Here is a 21,341-nt window from a genome sequence, read left to right as displayed (position 1 = left end):
GGGAGGTTGTGGGGTTTATAGGAGAGCCTGATTCTGTACTGACCTGATCATCTGGTTGGATAAATTCCAATCTGGAATTGCTTTCTTTCCTTTATGCATTTCAGATGAGTCCTTCTAGGTGTGATGTGAGCCAGAGAGGCCCAAACACATGCATTCTTTAAATGGACATCATCTTCAATAAACAATCCCTAAGTCTCTGAAAGCAGGGCTTTCTGGCACATTTCTGAATATAGGATTACAGCCTGAATATTCCTTGAAGAATTTCCTAGGTGTGTGACCATTTGTTAAGCTGAAAAGAAGGGAAAAATTAGAAAGCACAATGTCTATCCAGGGGATGACCAGGTATGTCACCATGAAGGGCCACTTCCACCATCCATGCCAATTTCATCGTCTAAGGCTTTCTTGAATTTTTGCAAATTTGCCGGAGACAACAGGTGCCAGTTTCATCTGTGAAGATTACACAGTTTCACAAGCCTGTTTCTGCGAAGCCTCTCTGTTACATAGCGTGCCTACAGCCCTATTAAATATTTCTCTGGGGCACACCTTAAAGAGTAGGAAAAAAACTTCATGAAAGTCCAAATAAATGTTTTCTTCACTCAAAAAGTAAGTGACCTAAATCTGGCCCTGTACTCTTCCTTGCACAAGGCACTCAGTCCCATTGGCCCAATTTTAATGCAAAACTAAGTTTCAAATGCAGGTTGCCACTGGCAAGAGAAAGCAATCATCTGCACAACCCAGTTTCACCTTAGCCTTTGCTGAAGTTGGCCCAGGTTCAGCGTCTACACGGAGGCTGCACACCTGCAGCCTGGGCTGCGGCACGTCCCCAGGTTCCCAGGTAGCCCTGGGCCTGAGGCTCGCAGAACAAACACTGCTTCCCAGCAAGCCTCCACCACCCCGCCCTGAGGCCGAGCCTTCCTCTTCCTCGCTTACCCATGGGCTGGGAGCCTTGGGAGGGTGGCAATCTCCACCTCCCCCCAGCACGGGGAGCAGTGACGGTGGACCCAAGGGACTTGGCCTCCGGTTTGCATCTGTCTCCGGGAGGCCAGTTGGGCTAGTATTTGGAGCTGGTGATCGGTGAGGTGTCTTCAAGCTCGTAGAGCCAACTGTGCTGACTTGTGCAGTCCATTAGCCTGGCTTTCCTTTTGTTCACTTTAGGAAAAGAAGCGCAGTGCGCAGGATGGGCCCCCAGCAGGAGGGCTGACACCGTGGAGGCCACTCATTAGCAGATGCTCCTCTGCCCAACTTCAGCTGTTCTCTCCGGTGACATTGGTGTGACAGGGAGCTATTTGTTCAGGTGACGGGGCTTAGTGGGCTGCAGGCCAGGAACCCCTCTCTGCAGGGACCCCCGCTTCCAGGACTGAAAAACACTAGAGACCCCCCACCCTGGCTTAATCCTGTATCCTCCCAACCTGCAAAATCTAACCAACTTCTCTCAGTTACACTTAGAGGTTCTGGCGGTCAGAGGGCCCTCCCTCAGAGATACTGTGTGCTGTGTATGAACAGGCTGGGTTGAAAAGCTGAATTTGGAGGTCGCTGCCACAGGACCCTTCTCCATGTGGTTGTCACCCTGGGGGGTGGAGTAGAGTCTGCTCATGACCATGGAGGGATCTTGGGTCTCCAGGGGGCTCACACCCATATGTATTTTCAACTAATTCTGTCAACAAACTCCCTGGATTGTCTATTGCTGGTAAGGCCTCTGAGGGGCTCAGGGATGTTTCAGCCTTTGAATTTCCAATTTTTAAGGTTCCCAGTATTTGAGAATAGAAGGAAACACTAAATGAGCCTTAAAATAAAAACCTTACATTTTGTTTATTTATTTATTTATTTATTTTTATTTTTGAAGATTTTATTTATTTATTCATGAGAGACACAGAGAGAGGCAGAGACGCAGGCAGAGGAAGAAGCAGGCTCCCTGCAGGGAGCCCAATGTGGGACTCAATCCCAGGACCCGGAGATCATGACCTGAGCAAAGGCAGACACTCAATCACTGAGCCACCCAGGTGTTCCAAAAAAACCCTTACATTTTAAATAGTCAATCGACTTGGAGTATTTTCAGCATCATATATCCCTTGTGGAATCATATATCCCTATATCCATATGGCAACATATGAAGACAAAGTGAGAAGCCCATGAATGGCCAGGTGGGCCAGGCAGTTACTCTGTCCTTGTCGTATAGGTGTGGCCCCTGGTCTAGTCTCTACAGTGAAGTGCTGGGCACTTTGATGTCACCCAGCTAAGAAAGGCACGCTGGGGACCTAGAAGATCAAACAGGCCTCTTAGCGAGTAATTCGGGCTTTACTCTTAGAGGTTGATGACTTTCCCACTAAATGCTTGTGACTAGTTCTGAAAAACAGGCTGTGGATGGAAGTGGTTGGTGTCACATCTGGGCTAAAGTGTTGGAGAAATATCCTCGGATATTTCCTTCCCATCGGGTCTGGAGATGTTTTAAGTGCTAGCCCTTGATTCCTGCAGAGTTAAAACTCCCTCCTTGCCATGTCTTGAGCATAGAGCAGAGCAAGAAAGAAACTTTGGGGGTAAAGCCATTGAGATTTTGGAGCTTATTTTTTAAATCATTGCATTGTTTAAACTATTCTAATACAACAATGTTCTTTAAGTAAATTTTATTTAAAACCACTGGATTTAAAAATATTTAAAATACTCTTATGTAGGTATATCATTGTAAGTGTGTAAAATATATGATTAAAAACTTTTGGCTCATAAAAGTTGTGCAACAAAGTAAACCATGAGTTAGTATTTCATTTTGCTTTTCTTGTCTTTTTGTTCTTCCATCCATTAATCACTTGATGCTAAGATTCTTATGCATTAGAGGCAGTGCGATTAGGAGTCATAAATGGAACTTTCTCCACAGTGAATAGAGCCTGATACAGGCTGTGGTCTCAGGAAATTCAGTAGAGTGGGAAGAGGCCAGGAGTAGAAACGAAGAGATTGAGAAACGACGGGATATTCAGGATCACCCTGTGCCCCCCCCCCCCCACACTGGGTCTCTTACTGGTCTGTCCCCTTTGGAACTGCAGGAGCAGCGGTGATCTGGGCCTCATCTCAGTCACATCTGGTCTTACATTGTCTTTCTGTTCATCCCGCGAAGATCTGCTGAGCCTGGGATGAGATCTCACATCAGAAGGTGGGAGCTCAGAGCCCTAAGCCAGCCCTTAATGACCTCATGATCTAGTGAAAAGTTCCCAACAGTCCACCCAGTTTCCTGGTTGCTAGGTTTGCTCCCCCTGGTGGGAAGCCTTATGCCTTCTCCACGCCCTGGTGTGATGCTGGCTGGGTGGGCCCTGTTGCTTGGAGTCCATACAGTGTCTCTGCTGGGCGCAATCTTTATTAAAAGTACATCTCTCTGGATCTTTATGAAAATCTGTCCCCAAAGCAAAATGGTTCTGGTGTCAGTTCAGATCTGTGTTTCCATCCTTGATTGCTAAGGGCTGCTTTGAGTTGCTTCGCGCTACACAATTCTGGCAGAGTCATCCACATTTTCCATCCCTGAAACTTACTCAAGAACAGCCAGGTTTTGTGTTCAAGAGCGAACCACTGTGCAAACTTACCCATTTGGAGGGGGTTAAGGCTGCGAGGTGGAGACCTCCCAGCACAAGTCTGACCCACTCCCCAACGCGCCCTCCCATGCATCCTTCACATGAAATATGGCATTTCATGGGGAGGCCACCACAAGCATCCCCCTTGCCCCTTGTCTCCATTACTGACATTCAACTTGAAATGTTCCCTTGCCATATACAAGTCAATGCAAGACTTTCCCGAGTGTCAGCTTCACAAGCTCAAGCTAGTCCTTGGCAGCCGACTGGGTTCCCTTTTGCCCCTGGCAGAGTATCCGTAACCAAAGCACAGGCAGCTGAGCAGGGCTGCGGCCGTGGACTGGGGCACCAGGTGCCAAAGAGGTCCTCGGTCCCTGCCTGCCCTGTTCTCTAACGATATCTGTCCCTGATCCGGAGGGGTTCAGGGTATGCAGTCAAGGATGACATAGCTGTGTCTTTTCTCTTTTATTTTGACTTTTGAAGGGCAAGGGGCCAGCTTGATCTTTCTGCAACTAGGTGAGCTGAAGTGGCTGCAGGCAAACAACTGGCATTTGTCAGCAAGCTGCATCAGCAAGCTGCAGAAGAGAGGGCCCGAGCTGAGGAGGCTAGCTCAGCAGCGCACGGTGCCAAGCCCCCTCCAGCAACGCCTTGAAAACTCGAGGGTAACCAGTGCCACCCCAGGGCACCCGATGAGGCTGTAGAAACCTCTCACACCTTTGGCTGACTGTGGCTATAGACTAGCATTTGGAGAGTGTCTGTTGTTTCTAGGCAGACCAGACCGCTGAATACAAAAGTGATTCTTTTGATATTGATAACTAATGTGACTCATGATTCCCCCCATAGAAATTGTGCAAACCCTTAATTATCAGGGCACTTTCTCAGAGGCATATTAGAACATACACTGAATTGAGTTATCTTCACCTTTGCCAACACTTTTGTAACACTGTGCGGTTAAGCTGCCCCTCAGAAGTTTTGGCTTTTGTTTGTAAATCATCGGTTCAAGCTGCACGAAGGTTTCCAGGGATTAAAAAGACAAACAGCCCAGAAAAAATTACATAGAGTAGGATTCCTAAAGTAGGTTTCTTCCCCCCTTCTAGTGAATGGGTCACAAGATTGCAATTCTAAACAATCTCACAATTAATTCTTGAGCTATGCAGTCCAATTAGAACAAATGCTTTCTTTCTGGTTTAATTAGAGATGAGTGGGCGCCTGTGAGTTTATTTGTATAAAGTAAGTGCTCATTGAACAAGGTTTGGATCAGGCTCAGCTTGTTAGAAATGCCCTGAAAAGGCTGCTTTCTCCCACTGTCTCTAGCCCCTTTAGCCCCTTCAAAGCTGAGAATGAACCTCTTAGATGTGGAGAATATAAAGAGTATCTTTTGTGGCAACCTGGTGAACTTGAAAGAGGCAATGTGTTGGCTGGAATTGTTGGGAAAGAAGCCGGTTCTTTCAGCTCTGCACACCTAGCATCTTCTTGACCTTGGCCCACCCCCCACCCCCCCTCCGCAGGTGGGGAATCTGACTGCATGTCTGATAAAGGCTGCCCTGTTGTAGCAAGAACAGGCTTTTGTGTGACATGTGCTCTTGAATGGCTCACTACTCAAGAGTATGAGCCATGGGCCAGCAGCAGCACCCTAGGTCCCTGCCCCCAGACTTGTGAGGATCTGCATTTTAACAAAATCCTCAGGTGATTTGTGTCCGCATTACAATTTGAGGAGCACAATGGACTAAAGGCAGCAAATGATGAAGATTTTATTTTAAAAGACATAGGACCCTTGGGAGCCCCCCAGAATGCCACTTCCATTGAAGAGAACCAGTCCCAGGCCCTCTCTCTATGGGGGGATTGCCACTATGTCTCCCTCCTACCACCACCACCACACTCTCCACTAAAGACTCAAATATGTCTCCTCCTGCCATCCTCTAGTGAGGTCACCTGGCTGAAGGGCCCCAGGTCAGGAGCCCCTCCCCGGATCTGTGCCTTAGCCTCTTACCCACCTCTTTAGTTCTGCTGGTCTCTGGCTACAGGGGGAGAGAGGATTCCTGCCCTTGAGGGGCTTCTGCTCTCCTGGATGGATTCTAGAGGGACAGGATGAGTGAGAACAGTCATGGGACCCCCAATCCTGAGAGGAGATACATTGATCACTAGATCCAATGTTGGAAAGGCCACACAGCCCAGAAGGAGGGAGCTCCCGTCTCCATGGGGAAGGCTCCATTATGTAGTGTCACAACATGTGCTGAGAAGCAACTTCCAAGACTGTCACGAGTTAAGAAGAACTTGCCAAACATGTAAATGTCACCTTGCTTTAGTTTTCTGCTCAGCAAGCATTTGTCCATTTTTATTCTCATTTATTTCACCCAAAGTAAAATTTGGGTATAATAAGATGGCAGCATGAGGAAAGTCACCAACAGGGCCTCAGACCTCTCTCCTCCCTCCTATTGTTCAGCACTGGCAATTTTCTCAAAGAACCTGAGCTGAGGAGATAATGATAGGCTCTTGCTTTGCCTTCTGGTGCCTGGAACAGGGTTGAGCAGGTTGTAAACTTCTGTCTTTCCATCCTCGACATAGACTCATGTCACTGTTAATGAGGGGATATTGAAGGAGCCCAGACTGGCAGGTGAGTCATCACCAATGAGTCTCATAGCTAGCTCCTCCTCCTCATTGAATGGAGTGGGATGATGGAAGATGTGAGGGAGGCAGGATCAGCTGGGCTGTGACTGGATCTAGAAAGGCCAAGAGTGAGGAGTTAGGATCAGGTAACCATGTAGCCTGGTTTTGGGAGCTGGGATCATGTGACCATGTAGTTTGCTGGAAACCTTGAACATGATACTGAAAAGTTCAACTGGAGTTTTAAAATGATTTTGCTAATTAAAAAAAATCACATAAGCAAAATATGTTCAATGTTTAAGAAAATAAAGTTTGAAATGATCAACCATTGCTTGTCACTCTACCACTTTTAAACACCTTGGTATATTTATCCTTCCATATTTTATGCAGATAGAGATATAAACATAAAGAGAGATTTATAGATTTAAATGTAACATAAAATAGAATCACACTACACATACAAATGATCTTCTATAATATCATTTTCAATGACTGTATGGTTTTATATCAGGACCTACATTACAGTTTTTTGAAGCTAACTTGCTACAAATTATTATTGATCATTCGGGTTATTTCCTTATCTATCTATCTATTCATGTGCCTACCTATCTATATCTATCAGCTTTTTATGTTTTACCATCTTAGACAATATTAAACTACATTTTTATAGCTAAATCTTTGCACATATCCTTAATAACTCCCTCAGAATAAACACCTAAATATACCGTGGCTTGGTTAAAGGGAATCTGTATTTCATGAATTTTGAATCTTCTTGCCAAATTGTCTTCCATGAAGCTTATACCAATTTTTACTCTCTTGTGAGAAATACCTTTCTTGGTCTAGCTAATGGTTTTGGGGGGAAAAAATCCCTTTGGGTGTTCGGGCCAACGATCAAAGTTAACTTCTACCAGAATTCTCCCAGAACTGTTCTTGGACTCTCCTTCAGTGGTGGATAGATAAGGTAACATAGGAATCTCCAAGACCCTGGATTCCAGATAGTGGCATTTGGAAGCTTTGTTTTCATTGCCAGTCTTCCTAAATACTAGGGAGGCCCAATTAGCAATGGAAACCTGGGGCGCTGGAGGGGATCTGGGATGGGTCTTCAGTTGTGTGATGTCTGGGTGCCAACTGGGGGCCCTGCAGAGTTAGAATAAATGGCTGCAGGTTCCAGAATGGCCTGATAGGCCATTGCAGCAGGTGCCAGAACAAAGTTTGCCCATGTCCCCCAAGAGCTTGATGGCACTGCTGAGCGAGTCACAGCCACAGGAAGCAAGGAAAAGCACAAAAGTATGATAGATTCAGAAAGGAAATCAAGAGGGAAAGACTAACCTGATTGAGCAGCTGAAACACTATGGCTCCAGAGTGGAAGAAATGAACACAAGTGTAACTTAAAAGAAAAAAAAAAGGATTCAAGTAGACACATTCACAGAACCCCCAAAAAGAAATTTTTAGCAAAAATATACATTTTGCAAAATAAGACATTTAATGGAAGAATTGATAAAGGGAATAGTCATTGCTAATCACTAAGTTAAAGATCTCATTAAGGAAACATGCAGGGAGAAAGGAGAATGAATGAAATTATGAGATTTAGAGAATTAAGACATTATATGCAGTGTTAAGGAATTTCAATAGGAAAAAAGAATAGATGGAAAAGTTATAAATAAATAGAAGGAAGCATTTTGAATTGAAGCAAGCTTCAATTTTGAAGTTGAAAGGGTTCGGTAAATGTCATGCAATGTTAGTAATACTATTAATAATAATAATAGTAATACAGACCAGACCAGCACTGGTCAATAGAGCTTCCTGCAATGATGGAAGTGCTCTGTGCTATGCAACATGGTGGCTGCTAGCCCCACAGAGCTCTGGAGCATGTGAAATGTAGATGGTATGGCCAAGGAACTGACTTTCAAATCTTACTTATTTTTATTTAACTAACACTTTCACTTAAATAGTCATATATTAGTGACTCTCCTTTGGACAGCTCAGGTCTAGATATTTCCTGGGGAAAGTTCTGAAACACAAGCCCAGTATAAAAGCTATAAACTTCTAGACAAATACAAAAGTTTGCCTTCAAAGTCTAGTGAATCAGATTTGTATCTGACTTCTCATCTGCAACACCAGAGGTTAAAATAGAAGCATATCTTCAAACTATTTATAGAAAAATATATGATTAAAAAAATCTCCTATTCTTCCAGGATAACATTCTTTATAAGGAGAAACAAACTTGACATTTTTAGATTTGTAACTCTTCAGAAGTACTCAAGAAATTTACTCTGTAACATGCAAATAAAAGCAGAGCAAATGTTCACATGCACAAAAGATAACATGTCCCAGAAACTTTGGTGTGTGATGAATCTAGATGTGCGTTAGATGTGTAACAGAAAGGATGAGGATGTCACTGGAAACTGATTTATTTATTTATTTATTTATTTATTTATTTATTTATTTATTTTTAAAGATTTTATTTGTTTATTCACAAGAGACACAGAGAGAGGCAGAGACATAGGCAGAGGGAGAAGCAGGCTCCACGCAGGGAGCCCGACGTGGGACTTGATCCTGGGACTCCAGGATCACGCCCTGGGCCAAAGGCAGTCTCTAAACTGCTGAGCCACCCAGGGATCCCTGGAAACTGATTTAAATGTTAAATAGTTTTATCAAAAATGAGAAATTAGGAAAATCTAGAGACCAGGAAAAATCAATAATAATCCAGTAGAATAACTGCAAAATGCTATTATGTTTACACACAGAGAATGTATCATCTTCTTTTGTAATTCATAGAATAAGAACAAAACTAAATTTTGTCTTTGGTTAGAATAAAACCCTAACACATTTCAAATAATCCTTTGAAATCCTTTGGCCATAATCCTTTACCTTCAAATCCTCAAACCTAGAAAAGCATTAATGAAAAAATGACACCCAAAAGCTTGATATGTTGAAATTTTAGAAACATTTATCTAAAAAAACTTCTCAAATGAAAGAGTAAATATAGATCGGAATTACAAATTACACAGAAATGTTAAAATGAAAATTTAGGGGATGCAGCCAAACCTGTGCAGGGAGGAAAATTTATAACACATCATTTTTATTATATTCAAGTAAATAAACTTTTAAAAGATGAAACAGACAAAACCATAGGATGGTTTGGAAAATTGACAGGAAACAAAAGATACAACATTAAAAGTGGAGTATGAAGTGTAAGAATAGATACAAAAAAGAAAAATGCTTCAAGTGGGTACTTTATGCAACTCTACAGTAATATGTTTAAAACATACTGGAAATTGGTGATTTTTAAAATGAAATATAATTACCCCAATGATGGTAGAAAAATAAACATACCAAAAATTTACCCAGGTCTGTTGATATTCACAGCTAACAGCCCTTTTATATTCAAAAAATACTTCCTATGTTATCAAAATTTTCTGGTATATAGAAAATTATGGAAACATCCTAATTCATTTCAAATCTAGTATATTTTTAATATCAAAGATTATAGAACAATAAACAAATGAATAGGTACTTTATATAAGTAGCAAGTAAAATCCTGCAGTATATTGAAAGAATGCTTGTTATAGCATAACCCAGGAAGGTTTGTAACTGAAGGAATGGTTCACCATCAGGAAGGCTAGAAACAGGGACACCTGGGTGGCTCAGCAGTTGGGCACCTGCCTTCGGCCCGGGGCGTGATCCTGGAGACCCGGGATCGAGTCCCACATTGGGCTCCCTGCATGGAGCCTGCTTCTCCATCTGCCTGTGTCTCTGCCTCTCTCTCTCTCTCTCTCATGAATAAATAAATAAAATCTTTAAAAAAAGAAGGAAGGCTAAAAACATAATTCTTAATTCAGTCATAGGAGAAAGATGAAAAAATATCAATAGATTCTAAAGGGGTATATTATAAAATTTGGACAATAGATAAAAATTCAAACTCCACTTAGGGGTGCCTGGGTGGCTCAGTCAGTTGGGCGTCCAACTCTTGGTTTCAGCTCAGGTCCCTGGGGTCCTGGGGTCCAGCCCCTGGGTGGGGTCCACACTCAGTGGGGAGTCTGCCTGACACTCTCTCCCTCTGCCGCTCCCCACTTGTGCGTGTGTATGTATGCGCTCTCCCTCTCTCTCCCAAATAAATAAGTCTTTAAAAGATTCTACTGCAGCTTAATTAGAAGTTAACTGAGTAAATATGCTGAACACTGTGAGCAAATGTTCATGAGTGATAAAATGCTAAAGCTGTTTCTGTTAAAGCAAAAATCTATTAAATCAAAGAGAAGGGAGAATGGTACTGTGTCCACTACTATTTGACACTGAAGCTTCTAGAAAATGAAATTGACAGAATATACATTAGAATTAAAAATCATCAGAATAACATTTGTTTTCAGAAAAAAATATATTCCTAGAAAACTTGAAGGATTATTTTTTTTAACTTGAAGGATTATTTAAAAAATTTAGAATTCATAAGAGATTTTGATAAAAGTATATGTAGGTGTGTATATATAAAACATATACAATATACATAAATATATATCATATAAGTTTTATATTTATTATAAATATTATATTATAAATTATTAAATAATTAAATATTATTATTTAATATTTTAAATATTATTATTTATATATTATTATTATATATTATTTTAAATATTTAATATTTAATAAATTATTAAATAATTAAATATTATATTATAAATTTAGAATTCATAAGAGATTTTGATAAAAGTATATGTAGGTGTGTATATATAAAACATATACAATATACATAAATATATATCATATAAGTTTTATATTTATTTATTTATATTTATTATAATAAGTATATTTATTATAAATATACTTATATTTAATATAAATATAAGTTTTATATTTATTATATTTATATAAGTTTTATATTTATTATATTTTAATATATATATTATATTTTGTATTATTATAAATACTTATATATTTCTATCTGTATAAAAATCAATAGCCCTTTTCTTGGATATAGCAATAAGGGAGTGGGGGAAATTCCATTTAAAATAGATACAAAAAAAAAAACCAAACCAAACCAAACAAAAAAACCCCAAAAATAAAATAAAATAGAAAAATCATTTAAAAAAAAGGAATGAATTTAATCAGAACAAAGAACACTATCAAACCTTATTGAAGGACTTAAGGTAGAAACATACCATGTTCTGGAGGAAGGTCTTAACATCTGAAGTGTCAGCTGTCATGAAATCAGTGGCTACACGAAGGCACTCTCATGAAGCCCTTCCTCGCTTTCTGGAGAACATTAGGAAATTGAAAGTACAAATGCATAAAAATTTCTAATAAAAATCTGAAAAAAGGACAATACTCAAGGGTGACAGAGAGAATTTGCCTAGTCAGATGTGAAAACCTACTATAAAATTTGCAGAATCAGAATCACATGGCATTGAAATTAGGGCAGGGACATGCTAAGTGAGCTCTCAGCCCCCTGAGAAGAGGTGGCTCTGGAAGAAAGACCTCAACGACACGAGAAAGACACATGGAGAATTGTTCCAGTTGGTGTCTGTGGCTATCGGTTGGGATCGGACAATTCTCTCTGCAAAGTGAAAATGTAATTTTATAATTTAAAATAATAATGGCAAAAAAGTAAACATAATCCTATCCTGGGTCATCTGATGGCCACCCACAACTAAGGATCGTCACAAAATCTGTGTCATGCTTGCATTTACAGTTAATTACATGCCTTATGGTTGTACTGGTGGTTAAGGAGCCCTGATTTAATAATCCTGTGTGAATAAGAACAGACGTAGATTTAAAACCCTGATGGTGTGCTCATGTTGAGTGCCAAACACCAGTGTGGCTCAGTGGCAACACAAGTTAACATCCGTAGGAACAACAAGAAAGCCTTAGGTCTCCATATGACAAAGTTCTTGGCACACTTACCTCGAGAGGACCCCCGTGCCCTGAGTACCCTGTTTGCTTCTGACCAGCAGCTTTGTTATGACAGCACACTGTGTTTGTGTAAAGCTTTTTGGTCTGGTAATTGCACTTGTATTTATTTTGCAAAGCAGATTTAGCTTGATAGAGTACAGCTATAAGAATAAGGAGGTGATATCTAGTAGGTATCTGCCTATTTTAGTGAAAAATAACTATAACATTGATAAGAGTAGGACAAAGAATCAGTGGAAAGATCAGACGAATGAAGAGGGAGGTCAGAAAGAAAGATATTTGTAAATTAAGCATGAGATTACATAGCAATTTATTCCAGTGAGACAGGAAGGATGGACAAATAGCAGATATGGACAAAATGAACAACCCATACAAATGAAAACAAATAGATCTCCATTTTATTCTATTTATAACATTGCATTTTCACCAGTTTTCCCCCTTTGGCACTCTCGACATTTGGGGTTGGCTAATGCTCTCCTTGGGGGGCCTTCCTGGGCTCTGTAGGGTGCTCAGCAGCATCTGTGCCCTCCATCCACCAGATGCCTGCACGGCCCCCCCCCACGGTTGTGACAAACACTGAAGTGTCCAGGCATTATCAGAGGGTTGGGGGAAGAAATCATCCCCCTGACATGTTACCAAAGACCTAAATGTAGGAAAATCTTCATCAGCATCATCAGAAGTACCCCAGCCACATTCATAAGAGAATGTCTATGACTCTGAGTTTGGGGATAAATACAGTTAAATAAGGTCTGTGTAGCCACAGGGTTCCATGGATTCTAGTGTGGCTTCCCTGCAGGGGAGTGGTTTAAAAGGCTCAGGCGGATCTCACTGACGGGCAAGTCCTCCACACATTCTGAAGTAGCAAAAGAGGTTTTACTAATATTTTTTTTAAGGGAAAACAAGGGGCACATGGGTGGCTAAGTTGGTTAAGATTGTGCCTTTGGGTGGGTCACCATCCCAGGGTCCTGGGATCCAGCCTGGCATCGGGTTCCTTGCTCAGTGGGGAGTTGGCTTCTCCTTTTCTCTCTGCCCCTCCTCTCACTCTTTTTCTCTCTCGAATAAATAAAATCTTTAAAAAAAGGAAGGACAAAATGCCTTATATATGTGAATGGGTGAATGTGTCTAAATATAAATTATTTTGCTTGTTTGCATAAGTGTTGAGAACATTGAGGGGTTTGGGGAACACAAACCAAACCACTAGTCCTGGTCACCTTGAGGGAGCAGAGGCATCACCGTGAGGGAGGGTTTGGATGGGCCAGAGAGACTCTCAGCTTTATTTTTCTTACTAGTCCACTGTAACAAGCACATGATGATCCTATAATCCAAAAAGTAAAGCCAGTAGAGTTCAAAGGCCTATCAAGTGAGGGGAGAGTGTACTTTATGGCTCCGTGTGCTAAGGGATAGAACACAGTGATGATTATCTCTTTGGGAGGTAGTATGCCGTGGGGTGGTTGAGCATGTTTATGGTTGGGCCGAGATAGTGGGCGAAAAGTGGCTGCCAGAAATATCTGTCTGTGTCCAAGTCCCTGAAACCAACAGATGTTACCTTATTTGGAATAAAAGGTCTATGCCGATGTAATCTAGTTAAGGATATTGGGAAAGCCTCACGATTCCCCAGGTGGGCCCTAAACCCAGTGACAAATGTCCTATAAGAAAAAGGCTGAGAGGCATTTGAGACACACAGAGAAGATCCTGTGAAGAGGGAGGCAGAGGCTGGTACGATGAAGGCCACAGCCACCAGCTAAGCTGGAAGAAGCAGGAAGCAGATTCTGCCCCAGAGTCTCTGCTGGGAGCACTGCCCGGCCCACACCTTGACTACAGAGTTCCGGCTTCCAGAGCGGTGAGAGAATTCGGTTTCTCTTGTTCAAGCCATCCGGTCTGCGGTAACTTGTTACAGCAGCCACAGGAAACCAGTAGAAGGAGGATAATGTATGTTTTCTGGGATGCTTGAGGGAAGCTTCATTGGAAGTGGTGTTGTTGTCTTGCACTTTAAAGGGAGGTAGAAGAGGGAGGAAGGCCCCTCGAGGCAGATGGACAGCATGAGCAAAGGCCCGGTGGCCGATCGGGCTGGCTAGGTGAGCACAGCTGGGATGTGGGGTGTATTTAACCGAGGGGGTGAGGTGGGAGGTGAAACATCGTGTTTTCTCCTGCTCTTTTTACCTGAAGAACTGAGTTCACAGACAATCCAGGACTATTTTCTAAAAGGATTGGGCCAATCCATGTCAGAGACAGAGCTCTAGTAAAATCCACCCTCAGGATGGAAGTCACAAGCGGGGAAGTCGGCAGCCCTACAAAGTCCCAAGAGAAAGAGAACGTGAGACGTGACTCCCGGTGTTCAAGACGTGGCAGCTTGCTGGACCGCGAGGGCCCCATTCCCAGCCTGTTCGCTCACATTCCTAGCAGACGGCTGGCTTTGGCATCCGTAGAATCCCTGCCAGAATGGGAAGCCCCCAAGCTAGGTGCAAAGCAAAATATTTCCATCATTTGACATGATAAAGCGTGTGGCTCTTGAGTAAGAAGCGCTGGCCCACCCCCGGCGTGCTCTGTCTTATCCCATCACTGCAGCCCCCGGGAGCTGGCCCCGCAGAGGGGGCCTTGAGCTGGCCTGCAAGGGGACAGAAGCCGTGCCCTTTCTTTGTGTCCCATAGCGGCCTCGACTTTTCCCCCAGCCTGGCTCCTGCCGCTGCCGAGTGCGGTTTTTGTTGCAGGTGGTGGTGCTTCTCCTTGGCGCCCTTAAAAATACCCAGGCAGGGAAGCTTCTGGTGGTGCATACTGAGACTAGAAAGGAATGAGCTAACATGCCAGAACGCTTGCAGATGTATGGTTGAGAACATTTGTTTCACAGGACTGACCTATAAATAGACGTGGATAAGCAGGAAGGCAACAGTTTGCATGGGTGGCCTTGTCTTCGTGGCGGAGATAGTTCCCAGAAGCACGCACCACTCAGGCTGGCTCCAGATCCGGCGAGGCTGCCAAGTCATCACTGTGACGTGGCTCACAGCTGCCCTTGTGCCAGGCCCTTGCCCTCACTGTTCAAAACCCATCTGTAGTCATCTCTGGAAGCTTCCATGAGAGGCTGGGGACTGTCGTCTATGGGTGGCACACCATATACCTGAGATCCCTTCCTCTGTGGACAGTAGAAGGTGTGTGTGTACGGATGTGTGTGTGTGTGCATGAGTATCTGCCCATGTCTATGAGTGTGTGAGTACGCGTGTGTATGTGTGTTTGCATGTTAGAGTGTATGTGTGTGTATGAGTGTGGTTTTGTGCACACACGTGTATGTCCCAGCCCATGGGAGCCCTGAAAGCCCGGAGCCTGGCCACATCCCAAGTGAGCACATCCCTCGCTAGTCCCCCAAACAGGGAGGAAGGGCCACTTGTTCTTGGGAAAGATCAGAAGCTTGGGGGGGCAGGAGGGACGCAGAGGGGGCTGCAGGCTGGGGTGTGTGTGGTGGCGCCGGGGACACAGTGGGACAAGTGATGTCCGGGGAGCAGGGGGAGAAGTAGCTGAGGAAGGAGCAGGGGTTAGGCTCATGGGCAGTGTCCCGTGTCCCGCTGGTCGCCTGGAGAGCCACCCGAGGTAGGGAGAGTGAGCGAGTGGCAGAAGGGGAGGCACAAAGCCACAGTGACTATCCCGCCCAGCCACCCACAAACTGGCGAGAAGAAACAAAATTAGGAGGAAAACACTTCTCTGTGACACACTGGCTTACTGACAGTCTGAAGGCCTTTATCTGGAAGCTGGTTACAATAAAGCTTTCATGTGGTTGGGAAGAAACCAGGGGCCCCGTGTGCTGTGCTCCCCAAACATTTGTTTTGCAGCCCAATCTAGAAATAAATGAAGGCACTGTGTGGGGTCGCTGGTGTCCATCATCTCCGTCAAGGCTCACAATCCTTAGGCCCCTTCTCTAAAGGGGAGGACTGGGGCTCAGAAGGGAGGGCTAACTTGTTCAAGATCAGAGTAGGATCCCAGACTCAGGACTCTGGGGACATGCCTGGTTCTGCTTCGTTTGGGGGTGGGGTGCCTGCAGTTATTGTTGGTGGCAAAGGGGGCTTCCCTCCTCTCAGAGCAAGAATGCAGAGCACTTGTTTGGGACCTACCGTGGCCACTAAAATACATGGTCTCGTTTGTTCTTCACAATCACGGGCCAGAGCAAACGGAGGAAACTCCTCCAAGGGCACAGAGCAAGGTCACGCCGGGGCCAGGATTCAAGCACCAGCCTACCTGATCCCAGGCCATGCTCCGCGCTCCACGGCTTCCCTAATGGAAAGAGGGCCCCACCGACTGCCTGCCCCTGCATCCCGGTTGCAGCTGGCTCTGCCCAGCAGAGGAGGTGCGTTGCACCCATGTGACAATGCCCTTTACTCATTACTCACGGGCCTGCCAGGCCTCCCAGTGATTAAGCCCTTAGAATTTCCCTCGGCTCTGGGTGACATCATTGCATAATTAAGGTGACAGCGATGCCCAACTGCATGCACCAAACAAAGGTCCCTTGTTTTAATTTATCATCCGAGCTCTCCCCGTGCAAGACTGAGCTCCCACTTGGTAATTAAGGAAGACGGTTTAACCTGCCTGAATGAGAGCAGAGCTTGGGGCAGAGCGGCAAAGTGGCAGAAGGGGAGATCCTATGTCAGCTCTTAATTTAACATGGTAATGAGGGCGCCAGTAAAAGAAGAGAAAGGGGATGCTTACCCTGGAAAGACGAGATGCCAACACAATCTGAAGCCTTCCTTTTATATGATTTTCCTGCCAAGTAGCTAAAGAGATTTTTTTTTTTTTGGTCTCCTTTTGTGTCTCATCTGACCCTTGGATGGAGCTGCTACTGAAGTGCTCACAGGTCCTGAGGTTGATCACTGTCTACCCCGAGCATCGTGCTAATGCAGGCAGCTTCTGCAGCCCAAAGTACAAAGGTTCAACACCCCGCCTGTGCCAATTACTGCTCTTGTGACCTGGGACGTTGTGTGTGTGTGGTGAGAACATTGAGCGAGTACCTCAGTTGCTGTATTCCATAAAAAAGGACAAGAATGTCACTAGTACCAATTTTTTTAAGGCTGCTGGGAGTATTCAAGTAAGTTACTATGTGTTGTGCTGAGAACCCTGCTTACTGCATCAGCACTGAATGAGTGTGTGTAATTATTACCTCAACAACTTTCTTGATTATCTTTGTACAATGGTGTAGTGTCTTGCATAGAGCAGGTGTTCAAAAAATGTCCCTTCTGTCTGATTAAATTTCAATGTACTCACTACACACACACAAGGGAAAGAATAAGAAAAAGAAAGAAATGGTAATTATGTGATGGGCTGGAGAGGTTAGAGAATGCTGTGGTGGTAAATGATTTGCCATCTATGAATGTATCAAATCAACCTGCTGTAGGCTTAAACCTAGATGGTGTTGTTAATGTGTCAATGACATCTCCATAGAGCTGGAAACAAAATATGAAATGTCCCTTCATCATATTTTCTCTCTCCTCCTCTTTCCTTTGTCCTTGCCTCTCCACAGACTTATCTCTCTGGTCATACACAAGGTAAAAAAAATAAAATGTAGTAAAGATCCCTTGGCATGTGATTGCTCTGAGCGGGAAGGCAGTAAGGCAGTGGTTAAAATGTTTGTGTTTCCTCCTTCCTTCCACACCCTCAGTATTTATATTTATCTTTTCCATAACACTTTTAAAATTCTTATGAATTTCAGCTACTCATTTGTCAGTATTTCAGTTTATTGTGAGCTCTTCTGAAGTCCTTTGAAAGCCATTTTACCATTTGCCAAAATTCTAGCGATTTTAGAAAACTGACTAATTTCTCCAGTGGTACATTAATGTTTATTTCTTTACAGATTTCAATTATGTATATTCATACACTGTCTGGGAATACATGTGAGATGATATTGTTTTAATAGCTTTCAGAGAAATCTGTCAAATTATATTTGCCTGATTTTTAATTCTCTTCAGAGAAGAAATTAAAGAATTGTTAAGGAACATAATAGGCTCTGTGCTGCTTAACAACAAATTTACTCCTCGGAAAAGTATATTTTAAAAATCCCACGTAAAAAAAATCCCATGTAAAGTTAACACCCTATTCATCATGAATATAATACAAATCTGAGGAAGGATCTGAATCTGCATAGCAATTAAAAATGTTAAAATTTGGCTACTGGTAAAAACAGCAAATTTTTAAAGAGACCTTTGGGGCGAGGGGAATCCAAATAGGGAATAAGGCGATATTTAAAAAGATAAGCAAAAAACTACAAAGAAAAAGAAGAAGGATCTCCTCAAAGCAAAGGCTGACTCACTCATGAATGCATTCAGCAGTGTATATTCGTATTTATCATTCTGTTCAAGAGTACATTTATAAGATTATGGACAAATTCAGAAAGTCCAGCAAATTGGGCATTTGGTGACGTGATCTTTAAAGAATTCACATTATCTCCTTATTCTTTTATGAAAGAATTCTCCACTTGCCTTTCTGTTTATTGAGAGGAGTTTGAGCGGGAACAGAGTGCATGACCAATTGCTGAGAGAAATGTGAAGGGGCCTCCTTGGTAAATTGAAAGGACAGCAGGCCAGGGGTCTATTCCTAGTAAACACCTATGGGAAGTGTAAGATATGTGCAGAAGAGTGTACGGGTCATGGATATACGGCAGAAACTAACTTGCACCCAAACCAGGACACAACACATTGCCAGCCTTCCAGGAAAGCTTCTCGTTCCCCCTCTTGGGCACCAGGCTATCTCCTCAAATTAACCATTGTCTTGGCTTTCATCACCACCGATCGGCTCTGCCTTTACATGCCTGTTTTGCACTTGATGTAAATAGAACCATATCTACGCAGTCTCTAGCGTTGGCTTCTTTGGCTCAGCATAAGGTTTGCATAATCTCCTGACGATGTGTGTAGAGCTCTATTGTTCCTGTTGTGTAGTATGTCTCAGGAACATCTTGCACCTCATCCACTTGATTGTTGATGAATGTTTGGATTGTTTTCAATTTGGGGCTGTTACAAAAAGCCTAGCTATGTACATCCTAGTACCCATGTTTGGGTGAGGATATGTACACATTTGTTTAGAAGACTTTGAAGATTTCTGCAAAATTTTAACTGATTAACTTTAAAAAAAGATTTTATTTATTTATTGGAGAAAGAGGGAGAGAGCATGACGGGGAGGGGAGGGACAGAAGGAGAAACAATCTCCCGATTGTGCGGGGCTCCATCCCAGGGCCCTGGGATCATGATCAAAGCCAAGGCAGATGTTTAACCGACTGAGCCACCTCGAACCCCTAACTGATTAATTTTTTCATTTGACTTTACGTCAACTTGTTGGCTACACTTGGGAGTAGATTTTCTGGGTTCAATGTCGGCATTGACATTCAGCTTTATTCCAGGTCACAAGCTAGTTTTCCAGAGTGGTTATATCCATTTCCACTCCCATGAGCACATTAAGAGTCCCGGCTCTGCTATATCTTTGCCAAATGTAGGTATTATCACATATCCAGAATTTTTTTTCATATGCTTATTTACCATTTTTGACATTCTCTTGTGTGATGGGTCCATTCAATTCTTTAGCACATTTTAAAAATTACAAAAAAAAAAATAAAATAAATAAAAATAAATAAAAATTACATAGTCTGTCTTTCCCTATGGATTGTAGGAATGGGTTATGTATTCTGGATACAAATGTTTTGGTGGTATATGTATTGTGAGCATATTCTCCCTCCCTGTGGCTTGCCTTTTACCTATCTTCATGGTATTTTTTGATGAATAGGTGTTCTTAAGTTAATGTAAACCAATGTGTCCATCTTTTCCTTGACAGAAGGTACTTCTTGTGTCCCTGGGCTAGAAGACTTTCAATGTTTCTCCCAATACCAACATTATGGGACTCAGTGACTGTCCGTGGGCTCTTCCCCATGTTCCTTGGGCTCAGGCTCATCTGGTTATGCTCCTTCTGCTGCACGAGCAAGGAGACACACTCAGGCTGCACACTCATATGGAGGTTTAGGTGCTGGGACATGGGGGTATCAAAGAAAGGCAACCAACGGATGCAGCCATCTTGCAGCCCGGTGTCGGGGAGCTTGGAACTCTGTCTGGCCATTCTCTCTCTGTTCCTGTGGCTCACAATGGTGTCCCTTCTCTGTATCTTCTTCCTCTCGTGGCCTCCTGGCTGCTTCTTGCTGCCTTCACTCTGTGAATCTCTGGTTTAGAAGACAGCACAGGAATAGGATAACGGAGGCATGGTGAGGCCAAAAGAATAGTTTGTTACCCATGGAACCCAAGGGGAAGGGGCAGGCCATGCAGCAAGCGGGCCACATGGGGATGGCATCGGGTGGTCAGGGGGTCAAGGGAGGAGCAAGAACTGTGGGCAAGAGCCTTTCTTGTGCTTTCCATGAGAAGGGAAGGGTAAACTAGGATTGGCTGGTTTGGATAATCTCAGCAGGCTCTGGGCAGACGGGCTGTCCCTAGCTGTCTGGTGCCAGGCCCTGGGGTGACAAGGCAGGTAGATAATAGCCCATGGTGAGTTGTATTTGAAAAGTGCTTGGGGCAAATTGTTCTCTAGCTCTAGACTTGGCTAACTTGGGAAGGGCAGGCCCTCCAGGGTAAGCTAAGCCCTGGATGTCAAAGCATCAAAATACAGAACCTAAAAGGCATTGTATCTTGTGGTCTCTTGACTGTCTCCCCTCCTGAGAACCGTTGGTCCCCTAACATAACTTATATTCATGACACTTCCCACTGGGGGCTGACTTGTCCAGTGAAGCCTGTTTGCTTCTGAGCAGAGTTTCTGGACAGCCCCCTAAGCCTCCGGCTGACTGGCCAGTAGGGATGGGCACCTCAGCAGGATCTGCCAGTCGAGGGGCCAAGGGGTGCCTGCATGTAGTCAGCTGTCCTTGGAGGGAGGGGATATCCTCTCTCTGGATCTACCTGCCCACAAAATTCCCGAGGCTTCAGGTGTGCTCCATCTGCCTCACTCCTCCCTCGTTTCCCTTCTAAGCTCCTCCCCAACCCACTTTTGGGTTTCCTCCCCAAATTTCCAGAAAGTTTTTTTTTTCTTTTTTTCTATTCTTCTCTCATAGAACATTTCCCTTTCTGCCATTTGATACACGTTGTTTGTGTATCTGCGTTTATCTCCTTTAAAACCACACAGTAACCCAGGACTAACTCAGTCTGGCCTCCCTCCCTTCCTCTCTGCACTCCTAGCATCTAGAACCATGAGGGGCACATTAGTGGGCAGTGTGTATTGAATGACCTTAACAATGAATACTTATTGAATATTTTCTGTTGGGTCCCCAGAGAAGGAGGCCTTAAA

At 43.5% G+C, this 21,341-nt stretch overlaps 1 long non-coding RNA gene across 1 annotated transcript; it reads right to left on the bottom strand.

Moving 5' to 3' along the window:
- Nucleotides 1–5,286: 5,286 nt before the first annotated feature.
- Nucleotides 5,287–16,925, bottom strand: LOC140619640 (uncharacterized). Its single transcript, XR_012019513.1, has 3 exons — nucleotides 16,749–16,925; nucleotides 11,312–11,405; nucleotides 5,287–6,271 (listed from the first exon to the last, which is right to left on the bottom strand). It is a non-coding gene; the product is annotated as an uncharacterized lncRNA (long non-coding RNA).
- Between the last annotated feature and the right edge of the window lie 4,416 nt (nucleotides 16,926–21,341).

This window comes from Canis lupus, chromosome 1 (genome assembly GCF_048164855.1).
Source record: "Canis lupus baileyi chromosome 1, mCanLup2.hap1, whole genome shotgun sequence".
Classification (NCBI taxonomy): domain Eukaryota; kingdom Metazoa; phylum Chordata; class Mammalia; order Carnivora; family Canidae; genus Canis; species Canis lupus.
The sequence above is the reverse complement of the archived record's forward strand: the minus strand, read 5'-3'. Positions and strand labels throughout refer to the sequence as shown.